This window comes from Camelus bactrianus, chromosome 6 (assembly GCF_048773025.1).
Source record: "Camelus bactrianus isolate YW-2024 breed Bactrian camel chromosome 6, ASM4877302v1, whole genome shotgun sequence".
NCBI lineage: Eukaryota > Metazoa > Chordata > Mammalia > Artiodactyla > Camelidae > Camelus > Camelus bactrianus.
Window position 1 is genome coordinate 13,272,868 of NC_133544.1, and position 20,179 is coordinate 13,293,046.

The 20,179-nt window shown below is 45.8% G+C and overlaps 1 protein-coding gene across 3 annotated transcripts in view; it reads left to right on the plus strand.

Annotated features, from left to right (window-relative positions):
* FOXN3 (forkhead box N3) overlaps positions 1 to 20,179 on the plus strand; it is a 364,758-nt gene that overhangs the window by 94,277 nt on the left and 250,302 nt on the right. For all 3 annotated transcript variants that reach the window (XM_045505824.2, XM_074365166.1, XM_074365167.1), the window contains exon 2: positions 2,726 to 2,841. The gene's annotated coding sequence lies outside the window, so the exon portion shown is untranslated. The remainder of the gene's footprint in view (positions 1 to 2,725; positions 2,842 to 20,179) is intronic.

The window sequence follows — 20,179 nt, forward strand, 5'->3', positions numbered from 1 at the left end:
AGGATGGTTGGTTGATGCCAAGTTTGTGCCTTAGAACTGCCATATCTGCAAATATTTAAAAGGAGAGTCTGAAGGACATAAGAAACATTTTACTTTTATATTTTCAAAGACCAGTACAGTGACTAGTATTAATTGGCACCCAAATGTCTTCATGAGGAGATTATAATTATATATATAATAAAAATACACTCCTGTGTAGTATTGTACTGTATAATTTTCATAGGAATTTTTAAAAAATTTATATTTTTATTGAACTATAGTCATAGCAACTTCTTGTCTATTTTCTTATTTAAATTTCAAAGGTGGTACAAGTCAGCGTCTTGTTGAGAAATTGAGGTTGAGGAAGTTGAGTGTCTTGCCTGTAATGATGCAGATGGCAGAACTGGGGTGAGCAGCCGGTTCTGAATCCAGCTCCGTTCCCATCAGAGCCTTGCCTGACATCAAAAACATTTTCAGTTTCCTGTCATTCATCTAGCAGCACCGGGAAATAAAGCCTCTGTTCGTGTCAGTTTTCTAGAAGCAAAACCCATACCTTCTTGATCATGAAAAGTAGTCTTTTTTCTCGCGTTGGAGGTGTTGAGCATTGGTTTAAGATTTCTTTCTTTTCTTTCTTTCTTTTTTTTTTTTTTTTTGCAGGTTTACATTTTTAAAAATTGAGGTATAATTGACATAAAATTGTGAGTTCCGGGTATACGACGTAACGATCCGATGTTTGTGTACGTTGTGAAGTAATCACAGTTACGTCGAGTTAACATCCAACACTTTGCATAGTTAACAATTATTTTTTTCTTGCGATGAGAACTTTTAAGATCTCTTTTCTTAACAACTTAAAAGTATGCAACATGGTGTTGGTAACTATAGTCACCGTGCTGAACACGATCAATCCCTGATTTATTTTGTAACTAGAAGTCTGTACCTTTTGACCCCCTTTACCCATTTCTCCCACCTCCTGGTTTGACTTTCTTGGGACTGAGGCACACCACTCCCCACTCGAGGTGTTTTATAAAGCGAAAACCATCAATGTCCTCAGGGGCTTTTTAGGTGTGGTAACATTTTGCCCCTTTGCAGAATGGCCCGAGGCAACTGTGACCTCCAGATTCTTACGCCTACTTTAAAATTTTCTTTTGTGTCTTCCTCTAGGGCAAACCTTCAGCCGTTTATCCTTGAAGCAGCTGAGGTGCTCCCCTCTAGAAAATGCAGTGCAAAATGTACAGAAACGCAGCCTGGACTTAGAAATCATTAAATCGCCTGGTTTATCAGACATCAGCGTCTAGACATAAGCCACTGGGCGGTCTTCACACCAGAAAGAGGAGCCTGTACTTGGCTGTAACTTGGAAGTAACCTGTCTCACCCAGCTCACCTTCACGTTTCTCAGCCAGACCTGATTCCCCCGTGCACCTGAGTAGCCCTCTTGTGTCCTCACCTCTGGGCCTTTGCTTCAGCGTCTGCCTATTCCCGCCGGTCAAAATCCCTTCGAGATCTCAAGGCCCTTAGTGTTGTCTTCTCGATTCTTCCTCTTACCTGCCTCCCCACCCCAACCAGAAACAACTGTCCCCTTTGAAGCCTCCTGTTTGTTGGAGGAAATAACGGCCTGCCTCTGTCTGAGCTGCCTGTCTACCTGTCTTAACTCCCGTAGTGGGCAATACATTTCTCAGAGGCAGGGATGTCATCAGCTTCTCTCTCTGACCCTTGCCCCCTCCCCAATCCCTAGCCCCATACTGTGCCCTTAATTGAAGCGGAACATGCAGTAGAGTAGGGTGATTTTACTTTATAACAACAGATTCAGAGTCTTTGGATGCGTGGATGAGTTAACAATTGAAGGTGTAGCAGAATCACTTGGAGGGCTTGCTAAGACAGATCTCCGGGCCCCACCGCCACATATTCAGATTCTGCAGAGCTCGGGCAGGGCCAAAAATTTGCGTTTCTAACGAACTCTCAGATGGTAGTGATGCTGCCTTCCTCGGGACCACAGTTTGAGAACCGCTGTCCTAATGAATTAATTTCCTAACATTCTCACTAAGAAGCTCAAAGGCTAATACCATTCTTTTCATCAGACAGTCTACTGATGTGTCTTCCCTGAGGGGGAAGCCAAAAAAGAAAAAATCTTCCATTAGAAATTATTATGCAATCTGTCTCATGTACCGACTTTTCTATATTGCAAGCTCGTTGGTTGACTGTAGCCCCCAAACTTGCAGCCCATTTTGTGAGCTTTAGCTTGATGGGATCTTTCCCCCCAGGAATAGAGCCGAAGTAATTTTATTTTACAGTAACAGAATGGAGAGTCATTGACTTTGCAGCCTGTGTATCTGGTCTACCCAGAGGAGCAAGGCTGGTGCGCTTGGTGCCTGGCCTTGAATGCTTCCCGGTGCTCTGGTGTTTTTCCTTTGTCTAGTCAAGTGTTTCAGTGGCAGCTATAGTAAAATAAAATCATCTCACAAATGTCTCAATGGCCGCTGTAGTAAAATAAGATCATCTCACAATATCTATGGCATGTATTTTCTGGGTCCTTTTATGCCCCGTGAGGCAGTTTCAAGAACACTCCATCGGGAAGGACCCAATGCTTCAATAACTTTTCAAGAAATAAAGAGGCACTGTTGCAATTGACATTTTCGTTGAAGTGTGGCATCTTTTAGAGAGTCAGGCCAGAGATGACATCCACTGTGCTTGCGAGGGTTCTCTCTCCTCCCCCGCCCTAACCCGTCTTTCTTCTGTTCCTCTCCACCAGCCACTAAGCGCATCATCTCCCAGAGGGCCAGCGTTCTCGAGATCATGGAGGCCTCTCTGTCCTTGCCGTGACTGGAGCAATGCTGACCTCGGTTTCCTGGACCCATTCTGACTCAGGTAACCAGCTGGCTTGCACCTCATGGAGACTGCACTGAACAAATGAAATTCCAAAGCTATATTTAAATGCAAATGCCAAATTGATTGTTTCTCCATCAATTGATAACCACCCCCTCTTCCTCCCAGTCTTCTTAGTGATCAATTTATGCAGCTGATCAGACTGACATTGTGGTCAGTCAATTTAGGCATTAAGATAATGAGAATGTTGAGCCACATCTTTATGTAAAATTTTGGTGTGTGTCATACACAATGCAGCAGGAACGCTGCTGGGAATTTTCACACAGAAACGAGCACCTACTGTACGTAGCTCCTCTAACTCATTTTCTTTCTCATAATACAATACTTCACCTGAATTATATTAGTCTGTCTAAGTTGGACCTTTTAGTTGAGTTTAATAAGTATTATTGAGTATCTGTTATGTGTTCTTGGGACAGATGGAGATTAAAAAAAACTAAGATATTAAAAATGTGAGCTGCATCCTCATGCAGCTCACACCTGAGCCAAAGAGCCAACACTCACTCGTAAGAAGACGTTGGATGGTGGATGGTGGAGCTCAGCTTCCAGCTGGGGCTGTGCGCTAATGGTAACTCTCGTGTTCAGGGACTTTGAGGACTGGAATTGGAATAATTAGGGAAGAATTCATGGAAGAGGCAGGGCCTCAGGTGGGCTTTGTCACTGAGAATCATTCAGCCAGGAAGGAAGAGGAGCAGCCTGGCCTGGCCAGGAGGGTGGGACTGAGCCTGCTGGGAGCCTGGCCAGTGAGGACCCTGGCTGCCTGGACCAGACAGAGCTTGGAGGACCCTGACTCCTGTCCTAGCCTGAATCAGGCTCCGCTCAGGGACTGGGTCCCTTAAGGTTTCGGTGGGGAAACCCCACCTGCCCTGTTACAGGGTTGCTTTGCTGACGGCTTCCTGCAGGGGGCCCCAGTCACTGTTGCCCCGGTCCTGGTTTGGCTGCTACCTGCCGGCCTTCTGTTTCTTTGGGCTTGTCCCTACCTGGCCTCTCCCTGTCTACATGATTGTTCACTCTTCTCTCACACACCTGCCTCTCTCAACCCGGCGCTCTGCCTGACAGGTGTGGCTTGACAGGGCCCCGGGCTGAGCCAGATCCCGTGTGAGGTCAGAACCTGGTGATTCACAAAATGCGATTCCTAGCTGAGAAGTGGAATTGATGGGTGGGAGGCAGCAGCCAGGAACATGAGTTTGTGTGTTGGTACCAGGAGTGAACCTGGAGTTCTGAAAGCCGGAATTCAAGGAGGGTCTCAAGGCTGAAGCTGGGGCCATGGGTGGGGATGGGAGCCCGGTGGGCTGTCATCTTGCGGTGGCCCCCACAAACTCCGCTCGCAGGAGTGGATAAAGCAGCGGCTGCTTCCTGCCCTGGGTCTTGAGGGTGCTGTGAGGGTCTCCTGCCAATGCTCTGCCTGTCCCATGAGGCCACACCCACCCCACCTGCCTTCACGTGTGCTGCTGCTTCTGGAACTGACAGCCCCGCCGATCCAGGAGCTCAGGCCTTCCTGGAATCAGACCCCTGGCTCACCAGCCACCAGGAAGTGGAAGAATGAGAATAATAGTGTTTGTGTTCTGCTCCCAAGAAAGCGGTTGCCTCATCAGTTGTTGCCCTGCCTCTTCTAAGCTCCGGTGAGTGGGCTGCGGCCAGCCAGCCAGGTATGGCCCTCTGCTTGCTTGAGATGGACAGGCTGTGATGATTCTTACATTTTTAAGTGATTGGAAGAAATTAAAAGATTATATTTTTTGCCTCATAAAAATTATATGGAATTGAGGTTTTGATGTCCCTAAATTAAGTTTTAACTGGAACACAGTTGTGTTCATTCATTTCTGGGTTACCTGTAGCAGCTTTTACGCTACAAGGGCAGAGTTGAATAGGTGCCTCAGAAACTGGAAAGCATTTACTTTCTGATCTTTTACATTAAAAAAAAAATTGCCATCCTCTGGCTCAGGCAATTGTGGGCGCAAATGTTTGCAACATTTGAGATGTGAAACTTTTTTCCCTCATAAAGAAAATAGAATTGAAGGGTGAGTGGGATTTGAATAAGCAAGCGAGGAATGTTCCAGACTAAGATGGAGAACTGGTCATACTCAAGTTGGATTTTTCTGTTCATCTACTTAACGTTCAGTTAAAGCTAGCTATGACATTGAGGCTATTTCATTTCAGGAACCCAATTCTTAGGTGCCTTTAAAGTAAGGCATCCAGGCTTCCTGGGTTAATGTAAGTGTTGGAACAAGTCAGCCTGGATTTTGGAACTTTTTTCTTTTTACTTGGCACTGGGTGTGAACTGTTTTATTTTAAACCAAATAAGTATTTTGTTTTAAATCAAGTAAGCATTGAAGACTTGCCATGTGTAAGCTATGGCATTTAATCTTGGCAGTATTTCCCCAATCCTAGTGGGATTTTTATGATACTGTTGAGTGGAAACTGGGAAGAGTTTGGAGATGTGGGTTCTAGTCCTCCTAGCTAGCTGAGCCAGGGCAGGCTGTGGTCTACAAGGGTAAAAAGCACACCCAAATCTCAGAGCCTAGTGCAGTAAAAGTTTATTTCTCACCCACCCAGAGTTGGATTGCACCAGGGTGGCTGTCCTGCCTCCAGCATTCTGAGGTTTCAAGCCTCCCCCATCTTGTGACACCTGCATTTCAAAAAGTGGCTTCCTGGTTGCTTTGACATGTGAAAAAAAGAGTTGAGAACACACACCCGTTCTTAGGTGCCTTAGACTAGAAGTGACTCAGACTAATTCCACGTCCACAGTTCATTGGCCAGAACTAGCCATGTACCTCTGTCTCGCTGCTGGGAGGCTGGGAAGCAGGCAGGAGTCCAGGGTTGCTTGGGGTCCTTACTGACCCCACGGCACAGCGTCACTGTGGAGAAGCCCAAACTTGGTCTGTGCTTTTGTCTGCTCTTCATCAAAGGGTAATTAACGCAGACCTACATTTCACAGTTTATGAAAGGCTCAAATAAGAAGTAGGAAAGATCTTTAAAAGATATAACAAACTGTAAAATATGTAACCAGTTTCTTTATCGGGTCTTGAGTGGTGATAGGCTGGAGCCAGGATAGTCACACACACCCAGGTGTGCTTGAGGCCCTTGTAGCCGTCGCCAGTTGACCTGACATAGTTACCATACAGTCCTTTCTTCACACCCAGAAATATGTTGCTGTGGACAATACATGATGTGATCACCCCAGCTTGACCCCACTGGTCATCCTTGAAGATTAAGGATGTTTATCGAGCTGCTTCTTACAGTCACAGTGTTGTAAGCTTTTGCTCGCATTGTTTCATTTAATCCCCCAAACAAACTTGTGAAGTAGACACAAGTAACCTCACTTTAAGATGAGGTAACAGATGCAGAAAGCTTTAAATTGTGCATGATCACAGAGCTAGCGAGTGGTACCGCTTTGCTCTGAACCCAGGTCTGGCCTGCTCTTAAGTGCTCCGTGTGACTGCCTTGCCCATCCTTTACGAGGACTGGGCCTTTGACCAGGTGGGGCCCCACTTCCCTAACACTGGCTTGGGGATCTGTTCCTGGACCACGCCATGGTGGAAGCTCGCAGCCCTGAGCGGTGAGTCCAGCCCTTGATGACCCCAATGAGAAGGCCAGTCGTAGAATCAGGAAGTGATTCTACAGAGCCAGCAGGTAGCAGGTAGCAGGACCAGGGCTGGCGAGCACAGCTCCTGACTACGAGGCGGTCCCTTTCCACCCTCGTCCCTGTTGTTGACAACTGCAGCTTGTTTTAAAAATGGGCAGTGCGTTTTACTTACGGAGAAAAGATGTTATTTTGAAATCTAGGGTCGGGTGGAACTCCAGCCGGTGAAGACTTGCCATGTACTGTGCAGCTGATCCAAACAGCCTTCTCTCGGACACAGCAAGTAGAAACTGGGCTCCATTTTCAGGAAGTACATTTACAAATTTGTTTATTGGGAAAAAAAAAAAAGCCAAACCACAACCAAAGACCAGTTTGCTTGTAGAGTAATATCAAACAGAAACCCATCTACTCATGAGATGGTATTAATTTCCCTGGTTCCTGGCTTTCCTAATCACTGTTCAAAACCGACCCCATGGAATCAAAGGGAACAGTCCCTGAAAAATGAACCAAATGTGGCAGAGTCATCTATTGCATTGCTTGCTTCAAACCGCACCCCACTCAGGAAAATTATGCATGTGGTTCATAAATATACAAAGAAAACTAAAGGAATTCCATTATGAAAGAAAAATTAGATGGAAATTTCTAATTCCGTGTCATAAACAATATAGGAATAACTTTAAAATATTCTGCTTTTAAGCATGCATTTAATTTGTGCTCTGGGAACCAAATAATGTTGCTAAGATAAAACATTCTAATAATGATTTATGTAAATTTATTTGTACAAAGTAATGGTGTGGTTGCCTATAGCAAATTGCTTGGAATATGAAATGACATTTATGAGGCCTTTTTTTTCCTCCTCTGAATGAATACAATGGAGAGAATAAGAGACTCCGGAAAGGAAAAAAGAAATCCATGTTCAAAATGGAGTCTGATGCCTGGAGAGCCAGAGACAGTTGGACAGGTTAGAGGGTGTATGAATAGTCAAGAAACTCAGTCCAGTATGTTTTCCTGTGATGGTCACATTATTTGTAGAGCCACACACAAAGTGTGTGTGCTAGATTCTTAGAAAGATAGAACCCCTTATTTTAGTGACTGTAAACTGTGCAGACACCAAAGCTCTTTCAGAACAGCCGACGACAGATCACTTGTTGTCGTGCTGCCCTGATACACAGGGCGCTTCCAACACGGGGTGCAAAAAGGCCAAATGTCATTAAAAATCGGGCAATTCATCTCAGTTCCCAGTTACTTTAATGCCAAGGGAAGTTATGCTTGAGTCATAAATGGGGTCCAAGTGTTAATAAACAAAACAAAAAAATCTCCCAGGGACCGATGCGTAGCCCCATGGGAAGTTTTCCTGGGTCTGCTGCCTGGTTAGCACGTTTGGTATTGGTTCTAAGGTGTTTCCCGGAAACGTTTCATTAAATGGAAATCCCCATGTATGCAACCGAGTTTCTGAACCTGTGCTTTGGCCTCATAAAAACATAAATGCCCAGCAGGATTCGCCAGAACCTGCACTATTTGGGAAAGCTATGATACTAACACTTCTGTTGTGGAAGGCATTGAATTTTTTTTTTCTCAAATTATTTTTACCATCTCACTGGGTCGTCACACTCATTTTGTGAGGTAGGTGAGGGTTTGTATTCTGTGTATCGGGAAACTGAGGGGCTGCTGAGATCCCAAATGAAGGTCCCAAAGCAAGACATCCCCCCAAGGCAGAGTGAGGGGGACAGCTTCCACAGTGACATTTGTCCCATTGTCCTCACAGACTAAAGCAAGGGAAAGAGATTTGTGAACTCTGGAGGGCTTGCTTTCTTTAAAACAAGTTCAGAGTTTTGGCCCCTCATAAACCGTTTTGGAATTGCACCGCTGTCCTGAGGGAAGCGGCTTCGTCCAGTTGGACAGAGTGACTGCGCTGGTGGGGCCGAGGCCTGAGGGCTGACGCTGGGGCTCCTGAGAGAGAGGGTGTAGAGCTGGAACAGGACTTGAAAACAGAATGAAAACAACACTGGCTTCTAGGAAAGAGGGGATAGCCTGGGTTTTCAGCAGTGCCAGTTAGAGTGCATGTTCCATAAAAGCTGTGACTTAACGGCAGGGTTGATTTTAGCCAAGTGGCCCAGGGGTCCCAGGGTGAGGCAGTGGATATTAGGGTGAGACTATCAGTCTGAGTTTCAGATTCCTGTTCCTTCTCTTTCCAGCTGAGTGTCTTGGGTGTGATTTCCGAGCTGTGAATTCCTAGAAAATAATGTAAGGTGTCGAGTTTTCATTTTCCCATCTGTAAAATGGGGATAATGAGATCTACCTTATAGAATTAGCATAAGAATTAAATAAAATAATTCTTGTAAAATATTGGGCACAGGGATGGCGGGCGACGGGATGAAACAGGTGAAGGGGATTAAGAGCTACAGACTTCCAGCCATAAGGCAAGTAGGTCCCAGGGATGACATACAGCGTAAGGAATATGGTCAATAACATGCAGTAGTTTTGCGTGGTGACAGATGGTCACTGGGCTTGTCGTAGTGATCCTTTCATAATGTGTTCAGCTGTCGGATCACTGTGTTGTACACTTGAAACTAATATAATATTGTATATCAACTGTACTTCAATAAAAGATAGGTAAATAAAAATAAAGTAGTTGGCACAGAGCTTGGCAGATAGTACATACTCATTTATGGTAGCTTTTGCAATGATTATAATCTCTATTACTTAAGAGTGTATGGCCCTGGAGGGGGAGGGTATAGCTCAAGTGGTAGAGTGCATGCTTAGCATGCACGAGGTCCTGGGTTCAATCCCCAGCACCTCCATTACAAAAATAGTTAAATAAATAAATTTAATTACTTCCCCCCTAGAACACTAAAATAAATAAATAAACCTAACGCCCCCCCACCCCCAAAATAAATGAGGTAGATATATGTGTAAATTTTTAAAAATTATGATCCTGGCTAATAATTGGAAATGAGATTAAAATCCATCTTTTATTTAATGAGAATTAATCACAAAGATTTCTCAGTCAGTTGTTTCTGTGTACCAAAAAGATACCAAAGTAGACGGGGGTGTGTATAGCTCAGTGGCAGAGTGTGTGCCTAGCCTGCACAAGGTGCTGGGTTCAGTCCCCAGTACCTCCGTAAAAAATAAATAATTAGAAACCTAATTACCTACCTGCCCAAAATGTGACATTATTAAAAAATGCTCAAAAAAAGAATAATTGAAAAAAAGTTAAAAAAAAAAATCCAAGGTAAATAGGAGAGTTCATTCATTTGTTCATCCAACAAACAGCTCTTATGTTGAAGGCCCTTTGCAAGCTGCTTCCCAGTGTTGGAGAGGCCAGGTACAGAGCTCTGGCCTCAAGGGATAAGGATGAGTTTTACTGTGCGGGCCACCTTAACATATGTGATCTTTGTTTTCCAAGAATTCAGAAATTAAGCTGGTCTAAATCCTTAGCTGTTGCCAAAAGCCCTGGTGCAGGTCCTGACTCCGCAAGGTGGTTCTCTTCAGAACCGGCACCTTGGCTGGCTGAGGGGTAGGTTCATGTCAAGATGAATGGGTGGAAATCCTTGCTTATTTGCTCCTTCTGCTGCTCCTGCCTGCAAAAGGCGCCATTCACATTCCTTGCACATGTGTTCTTGGCTATGGTAGGTCAGGCCCCCTAGGCTGGAAGTGTGAATATACCCTTTAGTTAGAATTCATTTCCATTAGAAGCATACATACTGCTTTCTTATCAAGGGTTGAAATGAATCCGATGTAAAATGTGTTGGGCTTTTTTTTTTTTTTTTTTTTTTCCTGAGCTGGCCATATAGTTATATCACCTTAGAAAAGGTGTTTCACAGAAATTCTCTAAAGGAAGATAAGGAAATGTGAAACATTCTTAAGTGAAATGAGAAAATAAGTAATAGTTCTCAGATTCAGGATCCAGTCTGTCTATTCCAGTGGTTCCTGGACACCAGGGGCCTCCTGCGTGGAGGGCAGAGGGGTGCGGAGGTGCCCTGCTTGAGTTTACAGTCTCCTGCGGGATGGCGGGGGGTGGGGGGAGAGCCAGACAAATGTGTACAAGTAAGTGTTCAAACAAGAACTTCCCCCAGTCGAAGGCAAAGAGAAAAATAAGCTCAAGATAGTGACTTTCAATATCCTTACTTGGGAATATAAGAAGCTGGCAACCTCTGCCTCTCCTGAAACTATTTTTGAAATTTTATTGTGGTGCAAAATCACGGTCTGGGAGCCTCCCTGCCTTGGCTTCTCTGGCCCCCTCTCCTTGGTACCGCCCTCCGCTCCCCGCTGTGTTCCTCCCTGGCTCTGACTACGGTTTACTGGAGGTCCGCAGCCTGTGGCTTATCCTCCTTATTAAAAAGGAGATTAGCAAGTGTTAGAGGCATACCAGCAATTAAGGCTTTCTTCCTGATTTGAGGAGGAGGTGGAGGAGGAGGAGGAGGAGGAAAAGGCATTTGGAAAGATGAGTAGGCAGGTGTCCACAGCACTCGGGGTGAGAATACACAGTCACCCGTTCGTCTGCTGGTGGAAATCTGGCGGACCCCATCTCCCCTGCTAAGGCAGAGGGTGAGCTGTCACTCTTTCTCCCGCCGAAACAGTGCTGTATTGTGCTGCCTGCTTCCATATAGTGGATTCATGTATATGTCCACGTTTATTTTCCTCTCACTCTGGTCTATGCCTGTGAACTCCCAAAATGGATATCTGGGCATTAACCAAGGACCACGTCTTTTGAGTCCAAACTCAGAGCTGTGCTCAAATCTCGCAGCTCCATTGGTGGTGGTAGCAATGTAGCATAGGTGAGAGGTTTTTAGGTTAACAGGACAGAGTTAGGTTCAAAGGAATAATTGCCATTCCGAGCAGGGACGCCTCCCAGAGTCTGAAGAGGAAGAGCTGTTTTGAAATTGATGCTCCTTGAAAGAGAAGGGCTTCCAAACTGGCCTTATTAACAGGGCAGCTCCTAACAAAGGAGAGGATGGCACCTTTGTAAGGGGTGTGATCCACCCCCATGCCCAGCCACCAGGCCTCTGAACAGCTGGACTTTTAACCCACACTCAGACCCTGGTAGAAGGTGTGTGTGTTTGTGAGTGGGACACACATGGTGGCAAGCAGATTAAGTCCACTCTTCAGCATTACTTGATTCTTACTGGAAGCCGTGGAGACGTCACTGCCTTTGACTTTTCCCCCCTGAATACCAGAGGGGATCATTACCTCAGATATAAAACGTATTTTTTCCAGGTGAACAAAAAGAGGCAGGAAATTTGTTGTACTAGCGACTGAAAGGTCCAAACTACCTGTCAATTAGAATTGAATAGATGTTCTCTGTGATTAGTTTGATCTGTGAGCAGACAGCTTCCCTTCTGACTCAGTCTTGGGTGAACGGGCAGAGACCCGGGCCATGCCGAGTTCTGTTTGAGGCCTGCGTGATTTCTAGAGTGTTCCTTTCACCATGCCCTCTAGGGTAAATAAGGGAACGGTTTGCTCTTTTTGCAAAGTGTGTAGGCCTGAGTGATCAGTAGTTGGGTGCTTAATGAATACTTCTAAATAGTGACAGCGTGTTATTATGGTCGCATTTAACTTTATCTTAAACCTCACATGAAAGTACCTGAGACATACTTATAAGAATCTGTTATTATATATATATACACACACATATACACACACATATGTATGTATATTCATGTAATGCATATGTATAGGTAATATATGTATATACAGCGTGGGTATAAAAAGACAAATTATGTCATTCGATTCTGGGACAGTTTATAGGATTCATTCTTTTCTTACGGAAATATCTGCATTGCCCCCATTGTAAGTGGTTCCACTCTTGTATCACTCAGTGTCTGTTTTTTTTCTCGCCCTTCTACCCAGGACACATGAGTAGCCTCTGAATGTATGTGTGCTTAACTGAACAAAAATGTCAACAAGCTGCTATTTATTTTATTAAACAGCTTGAGCAGAGATGTTTGGTCTGATTGCCGGAAATTGTTAGCTTATCATCACTGAACTGTCCTGATGATTCTTATTATTCAATTTGCCTTGCTTACGGTAATAATTATTACTGCATAAAAGAGCACGATGCTTTTATTTGTATAGTTCTTTCATTAATAATTTAATTGACTATTACATCCAAGTGTTTCTGCAACACACACATCAGAGTTCTTAGAGATTTGCCCTGGGCACCTTGAGAAGTCAGAATTTAGATATAAATTTTAAGGTCTGAGGTGCGGATATGGGTGGTAGGCGGGTCCTTTGGCCTTGACATCCAGTGGGTTGACGGTACATTTCCCCTCATGTTTATTTCCAGGCATTTAATTGATTCATCAGCTGTGACTCTGATCTGGTCATTTTAGCAACCTAAGAAATTAGATCATGGTATGGTTATTTTGGTCACTAAAATGACTAGCTTGATACTGATTTATAAGTGAGAAAGGTAATGACAGCTAAAACAATAAATCTGACCCCAGGTGATTGAATCAGTGGCTTTGTGTAAACAGAATCTGTGTCTCTGGGGCTTGTTCTTTAGAAATGGGAGACTTTATCCGTCACAGCTTAGCCAGTGTTCCTAGACTGCTTTGCAACTATGTGAGGCATATGTTCCGATACATCTTGCTATAGGAAAACTTTGTGGAATTTTGTAGTGCTGCAAACGTTCTCCTAATTCATGTTTTATGTATTAAATAAAATGGAGGCATTGAGAAATGGAGTTGAACCCGACCGTGGCGGGTGTCTACCCACAGTGATGTTTGAGGAACCACATTTTAAAACTCTGGATTCAGCAGGGAAAGAACTTAGCCAACAAAGGAGTTCCCATTTGGCCAGCCTGGCCTAACACCTGGGAGGAGGACACACGTGTTGATGGAGAGTGTCGTGCAGAAATCTTCAACGTCAGAAACTGGAGTTTATGGAAGTGATTGCCTTCCCTCCTCTGGTGGCTGATGCATTTGGAGCAGGTTTTAATGTCTGGCCTTGCACCTGGGGATGTGTTCACTGGGGCTCAAGAAAGGAATTGGAAGGTTTGGGGGATTGTTTGAGAGTTTAGTTTTAAATTTTACCTTTTGGAAAGGAGTTTGGTTTCTCACAATTAAAAACGTGTCTACATCTGTCATAAGCCGCTGAGTTCTGAAGACTGCAGACTCTGGGCCCACAGTCCGTCTTAATACCATTGGTCATCAGTTACCCATTTAGAAGAAGCTCACGTTCTGGTGGTGAAATGGTGCGTGTGTGTCCCTCAGGGTAGCCTAGGTTATGGGGTAGCAGAGAGCCCCCAGAATGCAGGGACGTTAAACAGTGAGGGTTCATTTCCTGCTCATTCTACGCATCTATGAAGTTGGCTGGGAGCTCTGCTCTCAGTCATACTTGTCCTCATTCCCCGATAGAGGCTGATGGAACCCTCCCCATCCCCACGGCTGAGGCAGAGGAGAAAATGATGAAACACGTGCCGGCTCTTTAAAGCTGCTGGGAGTGACACGTGTCGTGTCCGCTCACATTTTATTGGCCAGAGCTAGTCATGTGGCCACACCTCACTTCAGTGAGGTGGGAAAATGACATACAACTGTGTACTTGAAGGAGAGAGAGCAGAAATATATATCAACCACTCTGTGATGCCCACCCCATACACCTTCAGTTGTATACATAGAACTCTAGAAACCTAGCTCAGTGGGAGCAAGTGAGCAGAACTGATGAGAGAATTCTTTACATCCTTCAGGAAAGTTGACCAGTCACCTGAAGGGAGGTCTTCAGTACTGTCCTTTCCAGAGGCTGAACCAGCGAGCGGCTCGGGGCTCTAGCCCCCTAAACACTCCGTCTCATGCACAAACGTAAGCCACACAAACAAACATGCAGTGTGTTTGTTTTGCAGCTCGAACATCTGTGGAGTCGCCCAGCCATCCCCTTCCTGGCCATCCAGTGCCCCCTCTAAGCCCCTCCTACATGGGCCTTCTGGAGTGGCCACAGTACGTGGTTTCCCCCTCTTGGGTGTTCATTGTGGGCTGTCCCAGTGTTTGAGGTCATCCTTTATATTTCATTTTCCTAAGTGGGCATCGGACGGTTTCTTGTTACAAAGACAAAGCCTGCTTGGTTGGGGTGTTGGTCTGTGGGTACCGCCCACCGTAGGGAAGAGTTTCCTCACTCACAGGCTCCCGTTGTCCTTGCTTCCATTCTCTCTGCATCTTCTGTGCGTCTCCACCAGGCTGCTCCAGGGCTCTGGCTTGAAGTCTCCCTGTTGGAACAGAACTCTTGGGTTGTTGGTGTAATGAGTTCCATCAGGGCCTTAGTTATGTTCTTCAAGGCCCACAGAGGAATTTATATCCATACAAGTGAGCCTCACATAGCCAGCAAATTCAGCCATCTGGAATATAGCCAGGTGTTAAGAAGAAACAGAAAACATCTCAGAGGACAAAAGAGCTTTCTCCGAATCCATGCACTAAACTTTAAGTTGATCCTTGCTGGCTTTGTGTTTTTAACGTAGCCATACTCCTAATGAACCTGGTTGTCTGATCTGCTTTACATTTATAGATGAGAAAACTTAGGCATGAAGAGGTTAAATAATTTGCCTCAGGTCTCAAAGCTCTGAGTGGTAGAACAGGTTCTTAAGATTCTAGACTGAGAAGGGTAATCAGTGTTTATGATGGTAGAAGTGAGATAAGGAGGAAGGTTGGACTGTGCTTAACTCTTTTTTTTTTCCTGAAGAAAGTAGTAGGGAAATACATACTAATTGTAGGATGATTCCCTTCAAAATGGCCACGTTTATTTTTTTAATTCTAATGTGCGATGAGTATCATTTGGCTGAGAAATTCCAGCAAGTGGAACTGTGCTTCTTAATTTGCAAAGGAATATAAAGTCACTGGATGGTCCCTTAGCTGAACATCTGGTTTAGCTGGTGTACAAATGGATGCTTATGAAATATTTTTTTTGCACAATCAGTGTGAAACCTCGACTCAGTCCATGGTCTGATGATCAGCCTGGCTCTGGTGTGCTTGGTGTGAGGCGGACGGCTTCAGGCACATCTGGGAGCAGGGGCGGACCCTGGCCCCACGACTGAGGATGGATGCTTTGTACAGGAAACTTCCCACACGGAAGCCAGTGGTGACCAGTTCGTTGACTTTCATGAAGATCTTACATTGTGTTGCGCTTTATGGTTTTCAAAGCAGTGTCATGGGCATCATCTACTTAGCCTACAACAACCCTGCAGATTATGCAAAGCAGGCATTGGTGTCATTTCCATCATTCAGGTGGGGACAGTGAGGCTTAGAAGGAAGTACCCAAGGCCACAGCACCAGTGAGACGCAGGACCTGAGCCCATCGCCTAGACCAGGTGCTCGCACCCCTGCATTGCTCCGTGAACACCTGTCCATGCCTGCGGGACGTGGCCAGAGATCCTTTCCCTACTCCAGGGAGCGAGCTTTCCCAGTTAATGAAGTTCCAGTCCCACAGAGAAGGAGGAAGAAGAATGTGAAGGAGGTCCAGTCATAACATGAACCACTTTGCTCTCAGACAGACTAAGACTTGAGATGACATGAACAGGAGAAAAAAACACCTCGGAACCTCGGGCAGTTTGGAGGCAAGGCTTTCTCTGTTCGAGCTGCAGTCGGCATCCCTCGGGTAGGAGAAGCCCCACAGCCCTGCTTCCTGCGCTGAGGACGAGGCTGAGAATTCCCCGGCAGGCAGGGGAGTCGCATGCCTTGGCATTGCTGGTCCCGAGGGAGGCTCTCGCCCTAACCCACGCATTGGAGAGCCACCCGCCTACCCAGCCTGGTGAACCCTGAAGGTGGAAAGAAGTTTGTCCGCTGGTTTTCAACTCTCTTCCTGATGCTGGGGGTCAGGGTGTCCTCGGCGTGGTCCCAGGTGTGAGATCTGGTCCAGGCTTCTCTCTGTAACTAGCTCAGGATTAGACTTTAAGCCAGTTAGGGGACGCTTGGTGTCTGTTTTTCTCATCTCTAAATGAAGGAGTTCTCAACCTCATTCATAGTTTAAAAAGGCTCAAATCAAAATAACAAGGAGATACCATTTGTCACTAGTCTGACTAGTAAATATTAAAAAACTTGAGAATATCCAATTCTGGGCTGGGGTTGGGAAACAGACACCCTTGCTCTGTTCTCCTGGAGGGAGACATTGGTGGAGCGCCTTGGGAGGGCATTTGGTAATTATCAAAAGCATTGACCTAGCAGAGGGGAAGATACAGCACAAATGGTAGAGTGCATGCTTAGCTTAGCATGCACAAGGTCCTGGGTTCAATGCCCAGTACCCCCATCAGAGATAAATAAATTAAAAACCTAATTATCCTCCTCCCCGCCAAAAAGACCTGAAAAAAGTTAAAATTAAAAAATAAAAGTAGCACGATGTGGGGAGAACAAAGCAAGTATTCTGGTTTGAGAACTTTGTTCATTGCTGTCCGTAGTCTATTCAGGCTGCTCTTGCAAAATGCTACAGACAAGGTGGCTTAAAAAAAAAATAGTTATTTGTTTCTTACAGCTCTGGAGGCTGGAAGGCTAAGATCGAGGTGTCAGCATGGGCTAGTGAGGACCTTCTTCTGGGTCACAGACTTCTTGTATCCGCACATGGTGGAAGGGCCTCGGGGGCTCTGTTGGGGGGCTCTTTTATAAGGGCACTAACCTCATTCATGAGGGCTCCATCCGTATTACCTAATTGCCTCCCAAAAGCCTCACCTCTGAAGTCATCACATTGGATGCTAGGATTTAGGGGGATACAACCATTCAAACCATAGCACATTTCTGAGTGAAAAAAAGCAAGTTGCAGGAATGTGGGGTCCTATTTATGTTAAAAAAAATTAAGTCATATATGTGTGCTTATATGTGTATGCATATATGTGCTTATATTTTTATAGTTATTTTTGGCAGGATACACACAATAAAAGTAGAAAGGGTTCAAGGTAGGAGGGCAGACAACTTTTTATACATTCCTGAACTTTTTTGTTTAAAAAAAAAGGCACATCTGTCCCTTTTGCTTTACTTTTTAACGTTTACGTGGGGCTAATCTGTTTAGGTAGTGGGACTAGAGGCCCTTTACATTTTCCTTAAATTTCTCTATATTTAGAAATTATTTAGTAAATTGTTGTATTTTAAAATGAAAAGGTTGGACATAACCCTCTCTGAGAGCCCCTTCCAGATTAGAAGTTTCCTGACTGTATTTGTTGAGCACGAACTCAGCCCTTGTTTCTCATGTAACATGTAGTGAAACCATGTTCTCTGCCCACGAGGCGCTCAGAGCTGGAGCAGGTGGTGGCGGGCCGTGGCACCCATACCTGGAACAGGTACGCATACCTGGGACAGGTAACGCGCCGCGATCACACCATTCTCTGCGAGAGGCGGGCTCGTCCAGCTGGGCCAGCACGCCCCTTCTTCCCCAGCAGAGGGTTGTTTCTGAGGCTGGGGCAGTGAGAGGCCCGGAGAGAAGAGGCCGGTGAGTGCGGCGGCCTGTGCTGGGAGCCCCCGGCAGGCTCCAGCCTGGATCGGGATTATTGCCACCACCAGCAGCAGTGTTCCAGCAGCGAGCGCTACCTCTCATTTTGTGCTGAGCCTGTGATCATCTCTTCAGGTGCGAGCCTTGTTTCTCCCTCCATTCTCTAAATGAAGAGTCGGATGTGCTCCCCTCGTTCCTGCCTTAGTTTTTAATGATGAGAAGAGTGTTCCAGCCGACCATGCTGCTGCCCCAGGAGCTTGGCGTGGTGACTGGAACAATAATTGAACCGAGAAAACTCAGAGAGGGGTTGAGATTCTAGTTCAGCTGCCCCAAACCCCCTCTAATTTTCTGTCTCATGTTAAAGGACTTGCTTGAATTAGGGGAACTTTGCATCTTGCAATCCCTCAGGACAGTCTGTTCATACCTGCATCCCAGCATTTACCAAACTGCAGAGTAACTGCCGTCACAGGCTGCGTCTTTCACTAGGTGTGGGTTCCTGGTGGGCTAGGTCTTGATTCACCCCGCTGATCTAAGTGCCTAGAACCGGCCCTTAATTAAGACTCCAGGAGCGTTTCCAACATGGATAGAGTTAGTGCTCGTGGGGAAAACAGTTGTCTGAGCAGTCAAGAGGCACCAGAAAGCAAGCTGTGCAAAAAACACATCCCCTGCGCTTGCTGTCGATTGGAAGAGAAATGAGAAAGAGGAGAAGTACGTGGAGTTTCCTTTTAGATTGGCCAAGTCGTGTTTGGTAGCAAAGTGCCTGCCTCTGGGGGACTGAATGTTCCCATCTCAGTCCGTTTTAAGCAGAGTAACTTGTATGCCTCAGTGAGTGTGACTAGGGGGAGGGGCACACAAGGAAGGAAAATGGGTGAAAAGGAGGAAAAATAAGTGGAGATGATGGACCAGAGGCTCTGGGAAGCCGCTGGAGGCTGGAGCACCAGGGAGGCTCCTGAGGGGTGGGATTCGGGTTGGGGTGGGGTTGGGGGTGCCCGCGTTTGCTCGCTGACTTCTTCTGCCCCAGTGCTTTGCCGTGTTCACACTGTGACTCATTTTCGGCCAGCCAGAACTCTCGTGTGTGTATGTGCATAATTTATAAGAGTGCATAATTTATAAGAGTGCATAAAGCTAATGAGATGGGGACCACCCCAGTATTCTACCCAAATAATCAGCCTGTGAAAAAAAAACACTGCATGAAAACCTAAAACCTGGAATAGGATTTAAAATTAATCTCACGATCAATGCAGAACAATGTTCTAAGCCTACTGTGCATCCAGTAGCCCCAGAGTTGAGATTGAAGTGGGAGCTTCCAAGAGTGTCCTCCAGTCAGTAGCGCCAACAAAGCTTCATCTACAGGACAGGATGGAATGTGACCTCTCGCCCAAAATGATAAGCATTCCAGCCTCAGGTTCAAGGTGCTAGATCACTCCTCTCAGTCTTTGCGATGCTGAGATCTGTGAGTTTCAGGGAGCTGCTTTTGCATGTGGTCAGTGGTGTAAAACACATCTCCTGTGGCCTTCTGGCTTAAATTACCGAAGAGGTGAGCAAGAGGGTGAAGCCCACTTCATAAACTAAGTCAAGGAAGCTTTCTCAGCATGGGTTTCTGAGAAGGGGGAATCACTCATGAGTTTTCCAGGTGTTGCTGGAAAGATATCTGGACACTAAGGCCATGTGTATATGACACCAGGATTGCCTTTCAGTGGGCCGGGAGGATGGGAGTTCTTGGCCATGATTTGAGAAAGGCTAGGAGTGAGAAGAGTAGGCACTTCAACTGCCTCTAGACTCCACGTTAGCACAGGACCTCCCCGGGCCTGGAAAGTGGGGCAGGCTGGGAGATGGGAAGAAGACAGAGGCATGTCATTGCTCCTCCCATCCATGGTATTTCCTTATTTATTGGTGCCCCCATGCCTACTCAGCTGATGGAATCTGGAGGAGACTGGGATCTGTTCCATCTGCTCTACACTCGGCTGGGGCCAGTGGGCTGGGAGACCCATATCCCTGCATTTCTGATGCCCCACACATTGGTTCACAGCCAAACCAACAGGGGAGCCCCAGCTTCTCATAGCCTTGGAGTGGTGGTGCGATGGCCTGGCCCTAGTGACTAAGCCCGGAATGAAGAGGCCTCAGGAGCCAGATGCTTCTGTGGGATAAAGACTTTATTGAAATACTCTCTCTGCTGTGGAAGAACTGAAGGCTATGGGAGTAACCTGAACCCAGCATGCTTGGCTCGGAAGGCCTGTTATGGGTGAGAACTGGTTGCTTCAAGATCACCCAACCTGTGACCTTCTGGGGTGAGGGCTGGGATGTACATGCTTAGTTTTAAACCTGCCCTCCTGGAATTTCCTA